This window comes from Salmo trutta, unplaced genomic scaffold, assembly GCF_901001165.1.
Source record: "Salmo trutta unplaced genomic scaffold, fSalTru1.1, whole genome shotgun sequence".
NCBI classification, from domain to species: Eukaryota; Metazoa; Chordata; class Actinopteri; order Salmoniformes; family Salmonidae; genus Salmo; species Salmo trutta.
Genome location: NW_021822911.1, coordinates 16,781,987 through 16,801,734, shown reverse-complemented (window position 1 = coordinate 16,801,734; position 19,748 = coordinate 16,781,987). Strand labels below are relative to the sequence as shown.

Genomic DNA, 19,748 nt, shown 5'->3' with positions numbered 1-19,748 from the left:
ATTTGGGGGATAATTTGAGTTGGAATAGTGATAGATTTTTGGAGGGACCCTTGTCACTACAGCCAATCAGTGAGCAGCGTCCCTTCCCCCACACCGTAGGCAGTTCTGTTACTCAAAACACTTCCCCTGCTTTCCTCAACAATGGAAAAGCCCACTGAACTAAAGCCTTGCCATTTCAGATCTTTTTTAAAAGATTGGGGAATTTTTTACAATTAGGAAATAATATGTCATGTTTTACTCGTACCTCAGCCAGCATTGTGAATGGTTAGGAAATAATATTTCATTTTTTACTAGTACCTCAGCCAGCATTGTGAATGGTTAGGAAATAATATGTCATGTTTTACTCGTACCTCAGCCAGCATTGTGAATGGTTAGGAAATAATATGTCATGTTTTACTCGTACCTCAGCCAGCATTGTGAATGGTTAGGAAATAATATGTCATGTTTTACTCGTACCTCAGCCAGCATTGTGAATGGTTAGGAAATAATATGTCATGTTTTACTCGTACCTCAGCCAGCATTGTGAATGGTTAGGAAATAATATGTCATGTTTTACTCGTACCTCAGCCAGCATTGTGAATGGTTAGGAAATAATATGTCATGTTTTACTCGTACCCCAGCCAGCATTGTGAATGGTTAGGAAATAATATGTCATGTTTTACTCGTACCTCAGCCAGCATTGTGAATGGTTAGGGAATAATATGTCATGTTTTACTCGTACCTCAGCCAGCATTGTGAATGGTTAAGAAATAATATGTCATGTTTTACTCGTACCTCAGCCAGCATTGTGAATGGTTAGGAAATAATATGTCATGTTTTACTCATACCTCAGCCAGCATTGTGAATGGTTAGGAAATAATATGTCATGTTTTACTCGTACCTCAGCCAGCATTGTGAATGGTTAGGAAATAATATTTCATGTTTTACTCGTACCTCAGCCAGCATTGTGAATGGTGTCTGATGCAGTGACATACTAGACCATGGCAGTAAATCTAATACTTAGGTGTTTTTAGTCAGGCATGAAAGGTCTGGGGTGGTTCTGTGGTTATAAGTTACTGACCTTGGAATACATTTCTGGCCATGCTGGCAGGGTCTGAATCAAACCCAATGTCCACCTGGCATACTGGCAGGGTCTGAATCAAACCCAATGTCCACCTGGCACACTGACAGGGTCTGAAACAAACCCAATGTCCACCTGGTACACTGGCAGGGTCTGAATCAAACCCAATGTCCACCTGGTACACTGGCAGGGTCTGAATCAAGCCCAATGTCCACCTGGTACACTGGCAGGGTCTGAATCAAACCCAATGTCCACCTGGTACACTGGCAGGTCTGAATTAAACCCAATGTCCACCTGGTACACTGGCAGGGTCTGAATTAAACCCAATGTCCACCTGGTACACTGGCAGGGTCTGAATTAAACCCAATGTCCACCTGGTACACCGACAGGGTCTGAATCAAACCCAATGTCCACCTGGTACACTGACAGGGTCTGAATCAACCCAATGTCCACCTGGTACACTGACAGGGTCTGAATCAAACCCAATGTCCACCTGGTACACTGGCAGGGTCTGAATCAAACCCAATGTCCACCTGGTACACTGGCAGGGTCTGAATCAAACCCAATGTCCACCTGGTACACTGACAGGGTCTGAATCAAACCCAATGTCCACCTGGTACACTGGCAGGGTCTGAATCAAACCCAATGTCCACCTGGTACACTGGCAGGGTCTGAATTAAACCCAATGTCCACCTGGTACACTGACAGGGTCTGAATCAACCCAATGTCCACCTGGTACACTGACAGGGTCTGAATCAACCCAATGTTAAGGGGAGGGAAGATTGGTCAAGAGGGTGATGATTATTGTTGTTCTACTGCCTGATTGTTATGCAACAACACTGTTTACAAAAGCTTTGTTAAATCAGCACAACAGTTTTCAGCTGTGCTAACATAATTGCAAAAGGGTTTTCTAATGATCAATTAGCCTTTTAAAATGATAAACTTGGATTAGCTAACACAACGTGATATTGGAACACAGGAGTGATGGTTGCTGATAATGATCCTCTGTACGCCTATGTTGATATTCCATAAACAATCAGCTGTTTCCAGCTACAATAGTCATTTACAACATTAACAATGTCTACACTGTATTTCAGATCAATTTGATGTTATTTTAATGGACAAAAAAAGTGTTTTTCTTTCAAAAACAAGAACATTTCTAAGTGACTCCAACCTTTTGAACGGTAGTGTTAATCATTTTAGAATAAGGCTGTAATGTAACAAAATGTGGAAAAAGTGAAGGGGTCTGAATACTTTCCGAATGCACTGTATTGTTACACCATGTAGCAGCAGTATAGACCTAGTCTGTTCATTATATACATCTACATGATGTATTGTTAAACCATGTAGGAGCAGTATAGACCTAGTCTGTTCATTATATACATCTACATGATGTATTGTTACACCATGTAGCAGCAGTATAGACCTAGTCTGTTCATTATATACATCTACATGATGTGTTGTTACACCATGTAGGAGCAGTATAGACCTAGTCTGTTCATTATATACATCTACATGATGTATTGTTACACCATGTAGCAGCAGTATAGACCTAGTCTGTTCATTATATACATCTACATGATGTATTGTTAAACCATGTAGCAGCAGTATAGACCTAGTCTGTTCATTATATACATCTACATGATGTATTGTTACACCATGTAGGAGCAGTATAGACCTAGTCTGTTCATTATATACATCTACATGATGTATTGTTACACCATGTAGGAGCAGTATAGACCTAGTCTGTTCATTATATACATCTACATGATGTATTGTTACACCATGTAGGAGCAGTATAGACCTAGTCTGTTCATACTATACATCTACATGATGTATTGTTACACCATGTAGGAGCAGTATAGACCTAGTCTGTTCATTATATACATCTACATGATGTATTGTTACACCATGTAGGAGCAGTATAGACCTAGTCTGTTCATTATATACATCTACATGATGTATTGTTACACCACGTAGGAGCAGTATAGACCTAGTCTGTTCATTATATACATCTACATGATGTATTGTTACACCATGTAGGAGCAGTATAGACCTAGTCTGTTCATTATATACATCTACATGATGTATTGTTACACCATGTAGGAGCAGTATAGACCTAGTCTGTTCATTATATACATCTACATGATGTATTGTTACACCATGTAGCAGCAGTATAGACCTAGTCTGTTCATTATATACATCTACATGATGTATTGTTACACCATGTAGGAGCAGTATAGACCTAGTCTGTTCATTATATACATCTACATGATGTATTGTTACACCATGTAGGAGCAGTATAGACCTAGTCTGTTCATTATATACATCTACATGATGTATTGTTACACCATGTAGGAGCAGTATAGACCTAGTCTGTTCATTATATACATCTACATGATGTATTGTTACACCATGTAGCAGCAGTATAGACCTAGTCTGTTCATTATATACATCTACATGATGTATTGTTACACCATGTAGGAGCAGTATAGACCTAGTCTGTTCATTATAGATATCTACATGATGTATTGTTACACCATGTAGGAGCAGTATAGACCTAGTCTGTTCATTATATACATCTACATGATGTATTGTTACACCATGTAGGAGCAGTATAGACCTAGTCTGTTCATTATATACATCTACATGATGTATTGTTACACCATGTAGGAGCAGTATAGACCTAGTCTGTTCATTATATACATCTACGTGATGTATTGTTACACCATGTAGGAGCAGTATAGACCTAGTCTGTTCATTATATACATCTACGTGATGTATTGTTACACCATGTAGGAGCAGGATAGACCTAGTCTGTTCATTATATACATCTACGTGATGTATTGTTACACCATGTAGGAGCAGTATAGACCTAGTCTGTTCATTATATACATCTACGTGATGTATTGTTACACCATGTAGGAGCAGTATAGACCTAGTCTGTTCATTATATACATCTACGTGATGTATTGTTACACCATGTAGGAGCAGTATAGACCTAGTCTGTTCATTATATACATCTACGTGATGTATTGTTACACCATGTAGGAGCAGTATAGACCTAATCTGTTCATTATATACATCTACGTGATGTATTGTTACACCATGTAGCAGCAGTATAGACCTAGTCTGTTCATTATATACATCTACATGATGTATTGTTACACCATGTAGGAGCAGTATAGACCTAGTCTGTTCATTATATACATCTACATGATGTATTGTTACACCATGTAGCAGCAGTATAGACCTAGTCTGTTCATTATATACATCTACATGATGTATTGTTACACCATGTAGGAGCAGTATAGAACTAGTCTGTTCATTATATACATCTACATGATGTATTGTTACACCATGTAGGAGCAGTATAGACCTAGTCTGTTCATTATATACATCTACATGATGTATTGTTACACCATGTAGGAGCAGTATAGACCTAGTCTGTTCATTATATACATCTACATGATGTATTGTTAGTCCATGTAGGAGCAGTATAGATCGATAGTAGAAGGCTACTTATTTAGATGTTGTTTGACTGAATGAAACTGCCTTAAATGTGCTGTAGTAAACATTTTTTATTCTCACTAATCAATCAACACATTCAGGTCTTTGTATGTCTCAATATAACATTATTATTTAATTAAATCCATGTAAAATAATCTTAGTCTGAATATAAAATGTGATCTTCAACTGCGTTTCCCTCCAGTCAGCAGACGGCGATGTGCGTCTTTCAGGCGATACTGCAGCGTGACGTATAATCTAGTGGACGGTTCTTCATAAACAGCTCGTCAACCACCTCGGTAGCTTGCTAGCCAACATAGCCGAAACATTCAAGCTATTTAGACGCTTTCGGTCTATATTAGCTACTGTGTTTTAGACACACTTCTGTCGTATCTATTTGTTAACCTATTTAACTTAATATTACGTTATTTTGTATTAGTCAGCTATAGTAGCTGGCTGGTTAAGTTAGCATTAGCCTGGTCGCTAATGATAGCTAGCTAGCTAACATCCCCGAACATGAGCTCCCTAAACTACTCCCCTCCTGTTAAAGAAGAGGAGGTCTGCTGGACGGAGAAAGAAGCTCTGGGGCTGAACATTGTCGTGAAAGAGGAGAAGGAAGAAGAGGATGTTACAGTAAAACAAGAAGTAGAGGGTGAGGCTGTTACAGTGAAAGAAGAAGAGAAAGACGTTTCAGTTAAACAAGAGGAAGAAGAGGATGATGCTGTTTTTGGAGTGAAGAAGGAAGGAGAGATTACTGTCACATTGGAAGATGAAGAGGAGGAGACAGGAGATCTGATTAACACCAGTAAGTACCGCCTTCAATTAGTTTTTAACTTTGGATATTCGGAGTTGGCTCGTCAATACCTCTTCAACGGAGGGCCCTGGGATGATGACTGATATGTCTAGAATCAGACGACGTAGAGAACAAGCTACCCCTTGTTTTCTCCGTTCCGTTTCCAAAAAGTGACTTAACATATATATTTGAGGAGGGTCTATCTGCTGACCGCAGACTGGGGGGCCACGGCATGTAGTGATTTTAATGTAGTGATGTTTTACTACACACCGTGACCCCCAATAGAGCCATGTGAGAGTTGGGTTGGCTACACCAAAGATTATGGATATACTGACAAGATGTCTCTCCGCCCTAACAAGGGGAGTCGTTGTCCACAAAGCTGCACTGTGGGTTGTCTATCTCCCACCTATCCTGTCTTTGGATTGGTGGATACATCTTATTATTGTAATCTATTGTTTATTTTCTATGAGGGTTGTTGACGTCAACCGCCTGTACTCAATGGAGAGAGATGCTAAGCTACTAGCATGAATATGCATAGCGATCTGGAGACAACTCCTATAGTGTTTTTATCAAAGTTGGCGGTATGTCACGTGTCCACGTAACAACTTAATCATTACGAAACTTCTGTTAAATCAAGTAAACCTCACGTAGCAAATAAGCCATTCATTTTGTTGTTGACCAAATTCAACACTATCCACATTGGGTTGATAATTGTTTCCACTTGGATACAGCCAACTGTAACCTACTGGCATGACCTAGAGAGTTACAACCAACTGGCATGACCTAGAGAGTTACAACCTACTGTAACCTACTGGCATGACCTAGAGTGATACAACCTACTGTAACCTACTGGCATGACCTAGAGAGATACAACCTACTGTAACCTACTGGCATGACCTAGAGAGTTACAACCTACTGTAACCTATTGGCATGACCTAGAGAGATACAACCTACTGTAACCTACTGGCATGACCTATAGAGTTACAACCTACTGTAACCTACTGGCATGACCTAGAGAGTTACAACCTACTGTAGCCTACTGGCATGACCTAGAGAGTTACAACCTACTGTAACCTACTGGCATGACCTAGAGTTACAACCTGCTGTAACCTACTTGCATGACCTAGAGAGATACAACCTACTGTAACCTACTGGCATGACCTGGAGAGATACAACCTACTGTAACCTACTGGCATGACCTAGAGAGTTACAACCTACTGTAACCTACTGGCATGACCTAGAGAGTTACAACCTACTGTAACCTATTGGCATGACCTAGAGAGTTACAACCTACTGGCATGACCTCGAGTGATACAACCTACTGTAACCTACTGGCATGACCTAGAGAGTTACAACCTACTGTAGCCTACTGGCATGACCTAGAGAGATACAACCTACTGTAATCTACTGGCATGACCTAGAGAGATACAACCTACTGTAACCTACTGGCATGACCTAGAGAGATGTAACCTACTGGCATGACCTAGAGAGTTACAACCTACTGTAGCCTACTGGCATGACCTAGAGAGATACAACCTACTGTAACCTACTGGCATGACCTAGAGAGATACAACCTACTGTAACCTACTGGCATGACCTAGAGAGATACAACCTACTGTAACCTACTGGCATGACCTAGAGTTACAACCTACTGGCATGACCTAGAGATATACAACCTACTGGCATGACCTAGAGAGTTACAACCTACTGTAGCCTACTGGCATGACCTAGAGAGATACAACCTACCCTAACCTACTGGCATGACCTAGAGAGATACAACCTACTGTAGCCTACTGGCATGACCTAGAGTTACAACCTACTGTAACCTACTAGAATGACCTAGAGACACAACCTACTGTAGCCTACTGGCATGATCTAGAGAGATACAACCGACTGTAGCCTACTGGCATGACCTAGAGAGATACAACCTACTGTAACCTACTGGCATGACCTAGAGAGTTACAACCTACTGTAGCCTACTGGCATGACCTAGAGAGATACAACCTACTGTAACCTACTGGCATGACCTAGAGAGATGTAACCCACTGGCATGACCTAGAGAGTTACAACCTACTGTAACCTACTGGCATGACCTAGAGAGTTACAACCTACTGTAGCCTACTGGCATGACCTAGAGAGATACAACCTACCCTAACCTACTGGCATGACCTAGAGAGATACAACCTACTGTAGGCTACTGGCATGACCTAGAATTACAACCTACTGTAACCTACTGGCATGACCTAGAGAGTTACAACCTACTGTAGCCTACTGGCATGACCTAGAGAGATACAACCTACTGTAGCCTACTGGCATGACCTAGAGAGTTACAACCTACTGTAACCTAGTGGCATGACCTAGAGAGATACAACCTACTGGAACCTACTGGCATGACCTAGAGAGTTACAACCTACTGTAACCTACTGGCATGACCTAGAGAGATACAACCTACTGTAGCCTACTGGCATGACCTAGAGAGTTACAACCTGCTGTAGCCTACTGGCATGACCTAGAGAGATACAACCTACTGTAGCCTACTGGCATGACCTAGAGAGTTACAATCTACTGTAACCTACTGGCATGACCTAGAGAGATACAACCTACTGTAACCTACTGGCATGACGTAGAGAGTTACAACCTACTGTAACCTACTGGCATGACCTAGAGAGTTACAACCTACTGTAACCTACTGGCATGACCTAGAGAGTTACAACCTACTGGCATGACCTCGAGAGATACAACCTACTGTAACCTACTGGCATGACCTAGAGAGTTACAACCTACTGTAGCCTACTGGCATGACCTAGAGAGATACAACCTACTGTAGCCTACTGGCATGACCTAGAGAGATACAACCTACTGTAACCTACTGGCATGACCTAGAGAGATGTAACCTACTGGCATGACCTAGAGAGTTACAACCTACTGTAACCTACTGGCATGACCTAGAGAGTTACAACCTACTGGCATGACCTAGAGATATACAACCTACTGTAACCTACTGGCATGACCTAGAGAGTTAAAACCTACTGTAGCCTACTGGCATGACCTAGAGAGATACAACCTACTGGCATGACCTAGAGAGTTACAACCTACTGTAGCCTACTGGCATGACCTAGAGAGATACAACCTACCCTAACCTACTGGCATGACCTAGAGAGATACAACCTACTGTAGCCTACTGGCATGACCTAGAGAGTTACAATCTACTGTAGCCTACTGGCATGACCTAGAGAGTTACAACCTACTGTAGCCTACTGGCATGACCTAGAGAGATACAACCTACTGTAGCCTACTGGCATGACCTAGAGAGATACAACCTACTGTAACCTACTGGCATGACCTAGAGAGATGTAACCTACTGGCATGACCTAGAGAGTTACAACCTACTGTAACCTACTGGCATGACCTAGAGAGTTACAACCTACTGGCATGACCTAGAGATATACAACCTACTGTAACCTACTGGCATGACCTAGAGAGTTAAAACCTACTGTAGCCTACTGGCATGACCTAGAGAGATACAACCTACTGGCATGACCTAGAGAGTTACAACCTACTGTAGCCTACTGGCATGACCTAGAGAGATACAACCTACCCTAACCTACTGGCATGACCTAGAGAGATACAACCTACTGTAGCCTACTGGCATGACCTAGAGAGTTACAATCTACTGCAACCTAGTGGCATGACCTAGAGAGATACAAACTACTGGAACCTACTGGCATGACCTTGAGAGTTACAACCTACTGTAACCTACTGGCATGTCCTAGAGAGATACAACCTGCTGTAACCTACTGGCATGTCCTAGAGAGATACAACCTACTGTAGCCACTGGCATGACCTAGAGAGTTACAACCTACTGTAGCCTACTGGCATGACCTAGAGAGATACAACCTACTGGCATGACCTAGAGAGATACAACCTACTGTAGCCTACTGGCATGACCTAGATATATATATATATATATATATATATATATATATATATATATACAAGCATTTCTAAACTTTTTTTCTCACTTTTATGGGGTATTGTGATGTCTTTATGAGGTATTGTCTGAAAATTGATAATTGAAAAAAAAAAATCTATTTTATAATAACCAAATGTGTAAAAAGGGAAGGGGTCTGAATGCATGTATGTTGTATGTTCTAGGGCAGATTTTTTTTTAAAATAGTATTTTCTTTCTACCAATTGATTGGTTGAAATGTTATGACGTGTATTTGTTCGTATAGACACACCCCGTGTGTTTAATAATTCAACTGTATGTGCAGAACTTGAACTGAACTGATGCTTCAAGCGTTTGATTAAATAATTAACACACACAAATGACTTGAGGAAGCCAGAGGTCAATATAACCAGAAGAAAATAACCAATTCCCCACCTGCTGCTGGCCTTCGTTAATTCTGACGTTATGCTCCTGGAGTTTCCGGTAAAATAGGCAAACTTTTTCCATTTCCGTTTGAAGTGCCAATTTATCTTACCATTTCTACCGATCTGCGTGCCAGTTATGAACGAGTTACAACACCTGTTTGGCTCCGCCACTTCCTGGGTCGGTGAAGTGAGGTATTAAATTTAAGGATTAAATCATTTAAGGAATATATCCGAGTCTCACGCTCATCACCTGTGGAATGCGGGGCTTTGAGCGAGGTGTGGATTTAATAGTATGTTGTACCTAGTTTCCCTCCTTCAGGGAACAGTAGTTATAGTCATAACGTGTGGATTTAATAGTATGTTGTACCTAGTTTCCCTCCTTCAGGGAACAGTAGTTATAGTCATAACATGTGGATTTAATAGTATGTTGTACCTAGTTTCCCTCCTTCAGGGAACAGTAGTTATAGTCATAACGTTAAGCTTGTCATATGATGAACTTTAACTTAAATACTGGATTTTGCTGTCGGACAGTTTTTTTGTATTCAGATCTCTGAAATGCTCTCTAACTACGTAACATTTAGTGTCTCCTTATGTTACGCTGGGAAAACAGTTTTCATGGGCACAGAAATCCTAAATCATTTCAGTTTACTAAATCCAATGGTTCTAACCGAGAGTCACCTTAACTTTATTGACAACTCCCAAATGGATACTGTCATTAATGCGGTTCTTCAATAATTACACATAATACTTAATACTGTAGCTGTTTAGTTACAGTCACATGTTCAACTATCATCAGCTGATCCAGGAAATCATTTTCTCCATGCCAGTCAAATGTAGTTCTTCATTCATTACTCTGGTAAAGACAGTTATGCCGTGCTCCACGTTGGATCCAACATCCCAAACAAATCGATATTTATAATGTGTTATTGTCTACTTGATTTACAGTAGGGTCTCGTTAGTCCGTTTGGAAACGGAGATACTTAGCTCATAATGTGTAGAGAACTGTTCCTTGGTGGATAGGCTATTGTACAACACACAGAGCTATTTTCCTTTATTCAGGACATTTAGAATGACAACACATTACAGAGTAGCCTAGTGGGATTATTCACAAAATTATCTGGTGATCAGGTTATGAATTGTCATGACAAAGACATTTTAGTCTCCTTGTTTCACCTAAAATATTAAATCATTTATAGTCCTAGGTCTATGTTATTGTTAGGTGAAGTTATGGGTCCTACAGTAGGTCTATGTTGTTGTTAGGTGAAGTTATGGGTCCTACAGTAGGTCTATGTTGTTGTTAGGTGAAGTTATGGGTCCTACAGTAGGTCTATGTTATTGTTAGGTGAGATTATAGACCACATACACTTAGTGGACAAAATCTCATTGTCAGGCTGATGGAAAACTAGCCAATGATCATTTTACTGGTTGAAGTCGTTTTTAAATATAAAGTAGTACATTTTCGACAATAACACAAACATTATATTAAATCAGGACATTCAAACGAGCCTTACAATTATAATCCAAAGTAGTGTCAAATTATGATAATAATAATCATAATCAACCTGGAAATGGAGGCTTTATTTGCTGTCAGCCTATGAGAACTCCCCTGAGTTTTCCCCCACGGTGGTGAATTAGTGAATAGACACAGAGCTTAATGTGAGTTTCCTTGAGTAGCACTCCTGATCTAGTGCTGTAATATTCAGAATACATTGTGAAAACTAATCTTTGCTCACCATTTTTTAAATATATATATTTTTTTCACCCCTTTTTTCTCCCCAATTGGTACTTACAGTCTTGTCTCATCGCTGCAACTCCCATACGGACTCTGGAGAGGTGAAGGTCGAGAGCCATGCGTCCTCCGAAACACAACCCAACTCAGAATCTCTAATGGCACAGCTTAGGCCACTTGCTCACCATTTTTGCTCTAGGCAGATATACTACATCCATAACTAGCGGTTTCTGCATTAGCAGGGAGGTGTTTCTGCAATCAAATTGTGTGCGCATCGCCCTTGTCGCAATTTTAGCAAACACAGAAAGGTGCCTATATTTGAGAACAAAAGTGGCCTGGCACACTGCTTAGGAGTTCAACACCTTTTACTTATTTCTAGTTACTACTAATGTGAAAACAAGACTAAATATGACTATTGTTGCTCACTTGACTGTCTTAAGACAATTGTCAAGTAATTTTAACATTCATTACAGACGTCAATTGTTGTACAATATCATGGCTACGCTGTTGGCATCATCTACACCAGAGAATACACACAGGAGAGAAACCGTACAGCTGTACTCAATGTGGGAAGAGTTTTACTCAGTCAAGCAACCTGTTATCACACCAGAGGATACACACAGGAGAGAAATCTTTTAGTTGTAATCAATGTGTGAAAAGTTTTATTTCATCTAGTTACCTGACTGTACACCAGAGAACACACACAGGAGAGAAACCTTGTAGCTGTGATCAATGTGGGAAGACTTATATTTCATCTTGCCATCTGACTAGACACCAGCGAGTACACACAGGAGAGAAACCTTATAGCTGTAATCAATGTGGGAAGAGTTTTACTCGGCCAGACAGCCTGATATCACACCAGAGAACACACACAAGAGAGAAACCTTATAGCTGTGATCAATGTGGGAAGACTTATATTTCATCTTGCCATCTGACTAGACACCAGCGAGTACACACAGGAGAGAAACCTTATAGCTGTGATCAATGTGGGAAGAGTTTTGCTGCATCTGTCTCTCTGACTCTACACCAGAGAACACACACAGGAGAGAAACCTTATAGTTGTGGTCAATGTGGGAAGAGTTTTACTACATCTGGCTCTCTGACTCGACACCAGAGAAGACACACAGGAGAGAAACCTTATAGCTGTGGTCAATGTGGGAAGAGTTTTACTACATCTGGCTATCTTACTCTACACCAAAGAACACACACAGGAGAGAAACCTTATAGTTGTGGTCAATGTGGGAAGAGTTTTACTACATCTGGCTCTCTGACTCGACACCAGAGAAGACACACAGGAGAGAAACCTTATAGCTGTGGTCAATGTGGGAAGAGTTTTACTACATCTGGCTGTCTCTCCAGATCAAAACACCTCAAGAAACACCTGCAGAGATCCACAGGGAAGAGAACTCACTGCTCCTCTGACTGTGGGAAGAGATTAACCTCTTCATCAGGCATTAAAATTCATCAGAGAATCCACACAGGAGAGAAATCTTTTAGCTGTGGTCAATGTGGGAAGAGTTTTACTAGGTCAACCAGCCTCATATCACACCAGAGAATCCACACAGGAGAGAAGCCTTTTAGCTGTACTCAATGTGGGAAGAGTTTTACTTCATCTAGCCATCTGACTCTACACCAGAGAATACACACAGGAGAGAAACCTTATAGCTGTGATCAATGTGGGAAGAATTTTGCTGCATCTGGCTCTCTGACTCGACACCAGAGAAGACACACAGGAGAGAAACCTTATAGCTGTGATCAATGTGGGAAGAATTTTGCTGCATCTGGCTCTCTGACTCGACACCAGAGAACACACACAGGAGAGAAACCTTATAGCTGTGATCAGTGTGACAAGAGATTCTCCGGTAAAAGACATCTGATCAAACATCAGAAAATACATGAAGGAGTTGTTTCATGATGTCAATGAATTAATGTCACAATGTAGAATGTTTTAACATTGTAGTTGGAGTATTTTAATGATGTCACAATGTAGAACCCTAAACGTTTGTCCCCTGTTCTATTGATTTCAACATGATATGGATATTAGCCTCAGGGGGAAAATCCAGGCTCTGAAATGGAAGAGTTACTATTTATGTGATTTAACAAAAAGTGACTAACAAAAAAAGAGTTGTTACACTTACCACGTTGGTGACCCACTGGAATCAAAATGTAGCGAGCTGTTTTCTACAAATTGTCCTCTAACCAGTGATGTACACATTATCCCCAGATTCCGTGTGGTTTTTGAGCTGTTAGTTTTAACAAGACGTGCAACCTCCTCTCCCTCCTCTCGGCACAATTGATTTCAATATGATATCGATGAGTTATGACAAATAAGTGTTGTGTTCCTTTGTTTAGCGACCCCTACATTTAAATGCATCACTCCAAAATGTAGCTGACTGTCTTCTGCAGGTTGTCTTCTAACCAGTGAGGTAAAATATATCTCCATTTCCATGTGTTTTTTGTTTTGTTGTGTTAGTTTGTAGAGCAGATTCAACCTGATTTCCCCCCAAATGGATATAAGATTTGTGTTTTGTGTTTAGCCCGTGAGTTGCCATGGATCACAATTTATTATGACTGCATGTTTTTCCGTATTGGAGATGAGTTTTGTTTGGGCTCGTTCCAAGGGGACGAGAGTTCTAGAAGCTAGTGAGTTTTAGGAAGACGAGAGTTCTAGAAGCTAGTGAGTTTTAGGAAGACGAGATACTATTGTATATTATTTAGAAATACGTGTTTTTTTCTTGTTTTTAATTGTTGACAGCCAGTAGACACCATGTTTATATTGGTGAAGGTGAATCATTGTAGTTGATTATAATGTGAAATGGAAGTTGTTTTCTGTTGGTGGTGAGCAAACTTGTTCAACAGGCTTTGGTTTTAACGTTTATGTTTTGAGGTTGAACTTTAGCACGTCTAGCCCGTTAGCACGTCTAGCCCGTTAGCACGTCTAGCCCGTTAGCCCGTCTAGCCCGTTAGCACGTCTAGCCCGTTAGCCCGTCTAGCTCGTTAGCAGGTATAGCTCGTTAGCACGTCTAGCTCGTTAGCACGTAGGACGCACTGATTGGTGTCACCTCGTTAGTCAGTATGTGTTACACCTGTGCTGGCTTGTCCATCTCGTTAGTGGGAAGGTGTTTCACCTGAGCTGGTCCAGGTTCTATTTAAGAGTGTCTGGCCCAGTGCTCCAGTTGTCTTGATACATGTGGAGAGTCAACACCTTTAGTTGCTCCACCTTTTAGGTTTGCTTCCTGTCTTTAAGTTTGGTGTGGGTTTTTCTTTTGTTTTCCTCTTCTTGGGCAGATTTAGTGGGTCTCATGGTGGGTGTCTTTTAGGTCCCAGTTGTTGTTACTAGTCAACTTCCAGTGGACACCCCCATAGTGTCTTTCAGAGCCCCTCCTAAAAAACAAGTTATATTTTGGGTTGGATATTGCATCATATTGTTATTTTAATCAATGGCATTTCCTTACAATGCTCAATAGTATTTCAGTTGTTAGACTTCTGTTTTTTTATCCTCTTATGTTTGTGTACTAAATATTTCTTTTTATTTTCATTGTTTTTTCCTGTGAAGCCATTGTGTTGCATCCATGTCTGAAATGTGCTGTTTAAATAAAGCTTGATTTGATTTCAACAACAAAATGTTTTTCTTATTTAACCAGGTAGGCCAGTTGAGAACAAGTTCTAATTTACCTGGCCAAGATAAAGCAGTGCGACACAAACAACACAGTTACACATGGGATAACAAAAGTACAGTAAATAACTATATACAGTGTGTGCAAATGGAGTAAGGAGGTAAGGCCATAGTGGCGAAATAATTACAATTTAGCAATTAAACACTGGAGTGATAGATGTGCAAGTAGAGATACTGGGATGCAAAGGAGCAAAAATAAATAACATGGGGATGGGGTAGTTGGGTGTGGCTATTTACAGATGGGCTGTGTACAGGTGCAATGATCGGTAAGCTGCTCTGACAGCTGATGCTTAAAGTTAGTGAGGTAGATATATGTATGAACCCAATGGCCGACCAATCGAAAGACTCTTGGTCCCTCTTAGTGTGAAAATCAGCATCAATCCCATGTCAAAGGATTCAACTACTGAAAACGGAAACAAACAAATAGATCAACCAGATCAAACACACTTTTCCAGCCTGCTGAAGGCGTGGTGGAGTGGTAAACACCACCCCCGGCTCTACCAGGGGCTTGAGGTGGTCTCCCACAGCTCTGCTTATGTCATGTTCTGTGGACTTGCTGTTCCATTTCTTGACTGCCCCTGCAACACAGAAACAAATTTAGTCATATTATATAAAACACTCAAAGTAATGGATATGGAGCATCTATGGCCTCAGTTACACCTGGCATCTAAATGTGACTTCTGTCATCTGATCACTCCAAGCTGCATTAGGTTCAGATCTACCAGGATGGGCCTTTGACAAAGTCTGGACACAGTCAGGCCACCAAATATGCATACGCAATGTAAAGAGATGGGGTGAATGAGGGGAAAGGTACATTTGACACAAATGACCTTCATAATATCAAAGAACAAATGTGTGTCTGAGGGGAAATTAACTTTCATACAGCCAAAAGGGGTGAGAAATTACACCAATATCAGTGGACAATTTGCACTAATGTAAATAAACATAGATGATGGAACATATTCCCTTTTGCTGATGTGATGAACCACTAAGGGGACATAAATATTTACCATCTAAACCATGTGTGACCTCTCACCTCTCTGGCTGTAGAAGTGTTCTTCCTAACCAGTCCCTCAACAGGGACAGCAGAGGAACTTCATTGATTCCACTCCTTCATCAATACAAGCAGTGAACATCTGAAATTCACCCTCACCTTTCATGTGCATGAAACAAGTTATCTGGACATTTTGATTAAGAGGGACGGGGGTGGCTTTAGCACAGACCTATACAGGAAGCCGACGGACAGGAATTCCCTGTTACGCGGAGACAGCTTCCACCCTACACCCCTAAAAAAGATCCTCACCATCGACCAATAAAGTCACATACACAGGATTTGTAGTACACAGAGTGACTATGACAAACAAGCTGACTGTCTGAGTGTTACAGACAACGGGGTTACCCAGAGGAACGGCTGGATGAGTGTTTCAGACAGCGGGGTTACCCAGAGGAATGGCTGGATGAGTGTTTCAGACAGCGGGGTTACCCAGAGGAATGGCTGGATGAGTGTTTCAGACAGCGGGGTTACCCAGAGGAATGGCTGGATGAGTGTTTCAGACAGCGGGGTTACCCAGAGGAATGGCTGGATCAGTGTTTCAGACAGCGGGGTTACCCAGAGGAACGGCTGGATGAGTGTTTCAGACAGCGGGGTTACCCAGAGGAATGGCTGGATGAGTGTTTCAGACAGCGGGGTTACCCAGAGGAACGGCTGGATGAGTGTTTCAGACAGCGGGGTTACCCAGAGGAATGGCTGGATGAGGGTTTCAGACAGCGGGGTTACACAGAGGAATGGCTGGATGAGTGTTTCAGACAGCGGGGTTACCCAGAGGAACGGCTGGATGAGTGTTTCAGACAGCGGGGTTACCCAGAGGAATGGCTGGATGAGTGTTTCAGACAGCGGGGTTACCCAGAGGAATGGCTGGATGAGTGTTTCAGACAGCGGGGTTACCCAGAGGAATGGCTGCATGACGCAAGGGATCTTTATAAAAATACAGTGGTGAAAAAAGTACCCAATTGTCATACTTGAGTAAAGAAAACATTTAAAATGTCATTTTAATCTTTTAAATTTAAAACAGAAACATAACTGTTTGTACTTATAGGTAACCAGATCGTGACTACATCTCAGTTACTAAGTCTTTAACCACACTGTGTTGTTACACTGCTGAGTAAAAACTCATGCTTCCTACCCTTTAACTTGTTGTCTGAAAATAAAATGTACATTTTACTGAACTGCGTCCAGTCAGCAGATGGACTAGATGCCGCTTAGGCCGCCCATTGTGACTCCGTCAAGAATTCAGCAGAGCAAGTTTGTATGAAGGTCTGGTTATTAAATGGGTACATAGTTCAATAGTAATATCCTCTAAAACGCTCTGGTGACAAACTTTACTGCCCTGTTTCCAGTTGTCCACATGGCTGGGAGAACCTATTCAAGTAAGTAAGTAAATAGATTTTGAAAATGTAAAAAACCCCGATGTATTATTAGCTAACTAGCTACAGTGCAGGCTAACTCAAATGAGCTGCTAAATGAGCTATCTAGACATCTTCACATACTGTATAGATAGATAGCTAAGTGAATGAAATATCACCATCTACCTAACTTCATATTAGCTATCTATCTTGATGTATTTATCACTGTAAAAAACAAACTCCAAATGCATTTGTAGGTAGCTAGCTAACAGCCATGGAGGAGGGTGAAAGGATAGCAGCCCCAACTGTCAGTGAGAGAGTAGGCTATTCTGGATAGGGCAGGTACTTTTGTGTAGTTCCTGTCCCTAGAAGTGAGGACGGAGATAATAGTAATAGTAACATAATAGTAATAATAGATAATAGTAACATAAAATTCAGTGTGGTGTAATTTGACTATAATGAAGTCTGTTTATTGTCTGTCCTCAGATAAAGAGAGCTGAAAGCCAGTCTACATATGAAGAGGTCCCAATGAAGAGCAGTGGTTCTCAGTCCTGGTCCTGGGGACTCAAAGGGGTGCACATTTTAGTTTTTGCCTTATGATAAAGGAATTTATATGTTTAAAGTAATGACTAAAGAATTCCACCCTGACACGTAATTATTAGACTATGTAAAATGTATTAGAATAATTACAACTAAAATCCAATAAGGTTTGGTTGAGACAAGTTAAAGGTGAGAAATATGTGACTGAGAAAACACAGAGGACAATTGAACTAAACCTGGTTGGAACTCTGAAAAACTTACGACAGGAAAGAGGCCCTGTCAAGTCCTCTCTAATCTAGGGAGAAAGGGAACAGCGAGGAACTGCCAGGCGGACAGAACAGTGATAAACGAGGAATGTGAACAGTGGGAAAAGATACAGCCCACCCAGTGTATGTGTGTGTGTGTGTGTGTGTGTGTGTGTGTGTGTGTGTGTGTGTGTGTGTGTGTGTGTGTGTGTGTGTGTGTGTGTGTGTGTGTGTGAGAGTGGGTGAGTGCGTAGGGAGTGAGAGTTATAAATGTCTGTGTTTGCATTTTTGACTTTAGAACGTTCTCTGAATAAACCTTACGGACCTTTTGCAGAAGCTGAGTCTTTGCCTAATTATTATTAAACCCAGGGTCTTACAAACCTCGGGGATTGGTCAAAGCTATAAAATAGTTCGGTTAGAACATTGGGATAAAATTCTCGTGACAGTAATATAATAATCTATACTAATTTACATCATCTCTTGGTGCCTTACATGTTATATGAGTTGTTTTTTCTGTCATCTTCAACACCAGATGGTCCAAGGAACACCTCAGTGTCAGTCAGTCCCTCTGGTGAAATAGTGGAGGGCAGTTCAGTGACTCTGACCTGCAGCTGTGAATCCAACCCACCTGTGGACAAATACACCTGGTACAAGAAGAATGTTACCTCACCAAAAGCATCAGGACAGAGTTACAGCATCACTAACATCAGCTCTGAGGACAGAGGAGAATACTACTGTGAGGCCCAGAATAAATATGGACGTCTCAACTCTTCTTCTGTGTTTGTGGACGTTCAGTGTAACTACACCTAATTTTCATATATTCACTGATAATCACACAGGTCAACAAACATAAATAATCATGAACAATGTTACACACTTATTATACCATAAGACACAATTATAAAACTATTTAAATAAATATTGTTTCATTTTCTTCTTTCCTGGTTCCCCCTGTCATATCTCCATCTTCTGTATTCAACACACACTGGTCTGTGTCCAGCACGATGAAGAGGTCAGTGTTCCATAGCCAGGTTTACATGTGATATATATCAACTTCCACTGGAGGTCACTAGAGAGCAGATCTCACTCGGTCCCTCTTTACAGGAGATCCACAGGAGGAAGTGATGCCACAGCAGACACACATATGATTATATCAGTTAAAATTCCACCCCCACACCTGGTGACATTAATTTACTGTGCCAAAATAGTCTATTTTCTACCATTTTCACTGTCACCTTGGCACAGCTCTCTATCTCAACAGTGTCCGTCCTGACGCTATCAATGACTCGTGCACAGCTCTGAACATGAGAACCAAGGGCTCTGACTATGATACACTGGCAATACGGATGTATTAATGTATTAATATATGTGTTTATTTTGTATATAGTATGAGAGAGAAACCCCCCCCCCCACACACACAC

The 19,748-nt window shown here is 41.0% G+C and overlaps 1 protein-coding gene across 1 annotated transcript in view; it reads right to left on the bottom strand.

Annotated features, from left to right (window-relative positions):
- LOC115186779 (zinc finger protein 271-like) overlaps nt 1-19,748 on the bottom strand; it is a gene marked incomplete at both ends in the record, with an annotated part of 129,441 nt that overhangs the window by 16,099 nt on the left and 93,594 nt on the right. The window lies entirely within an intron of this gene.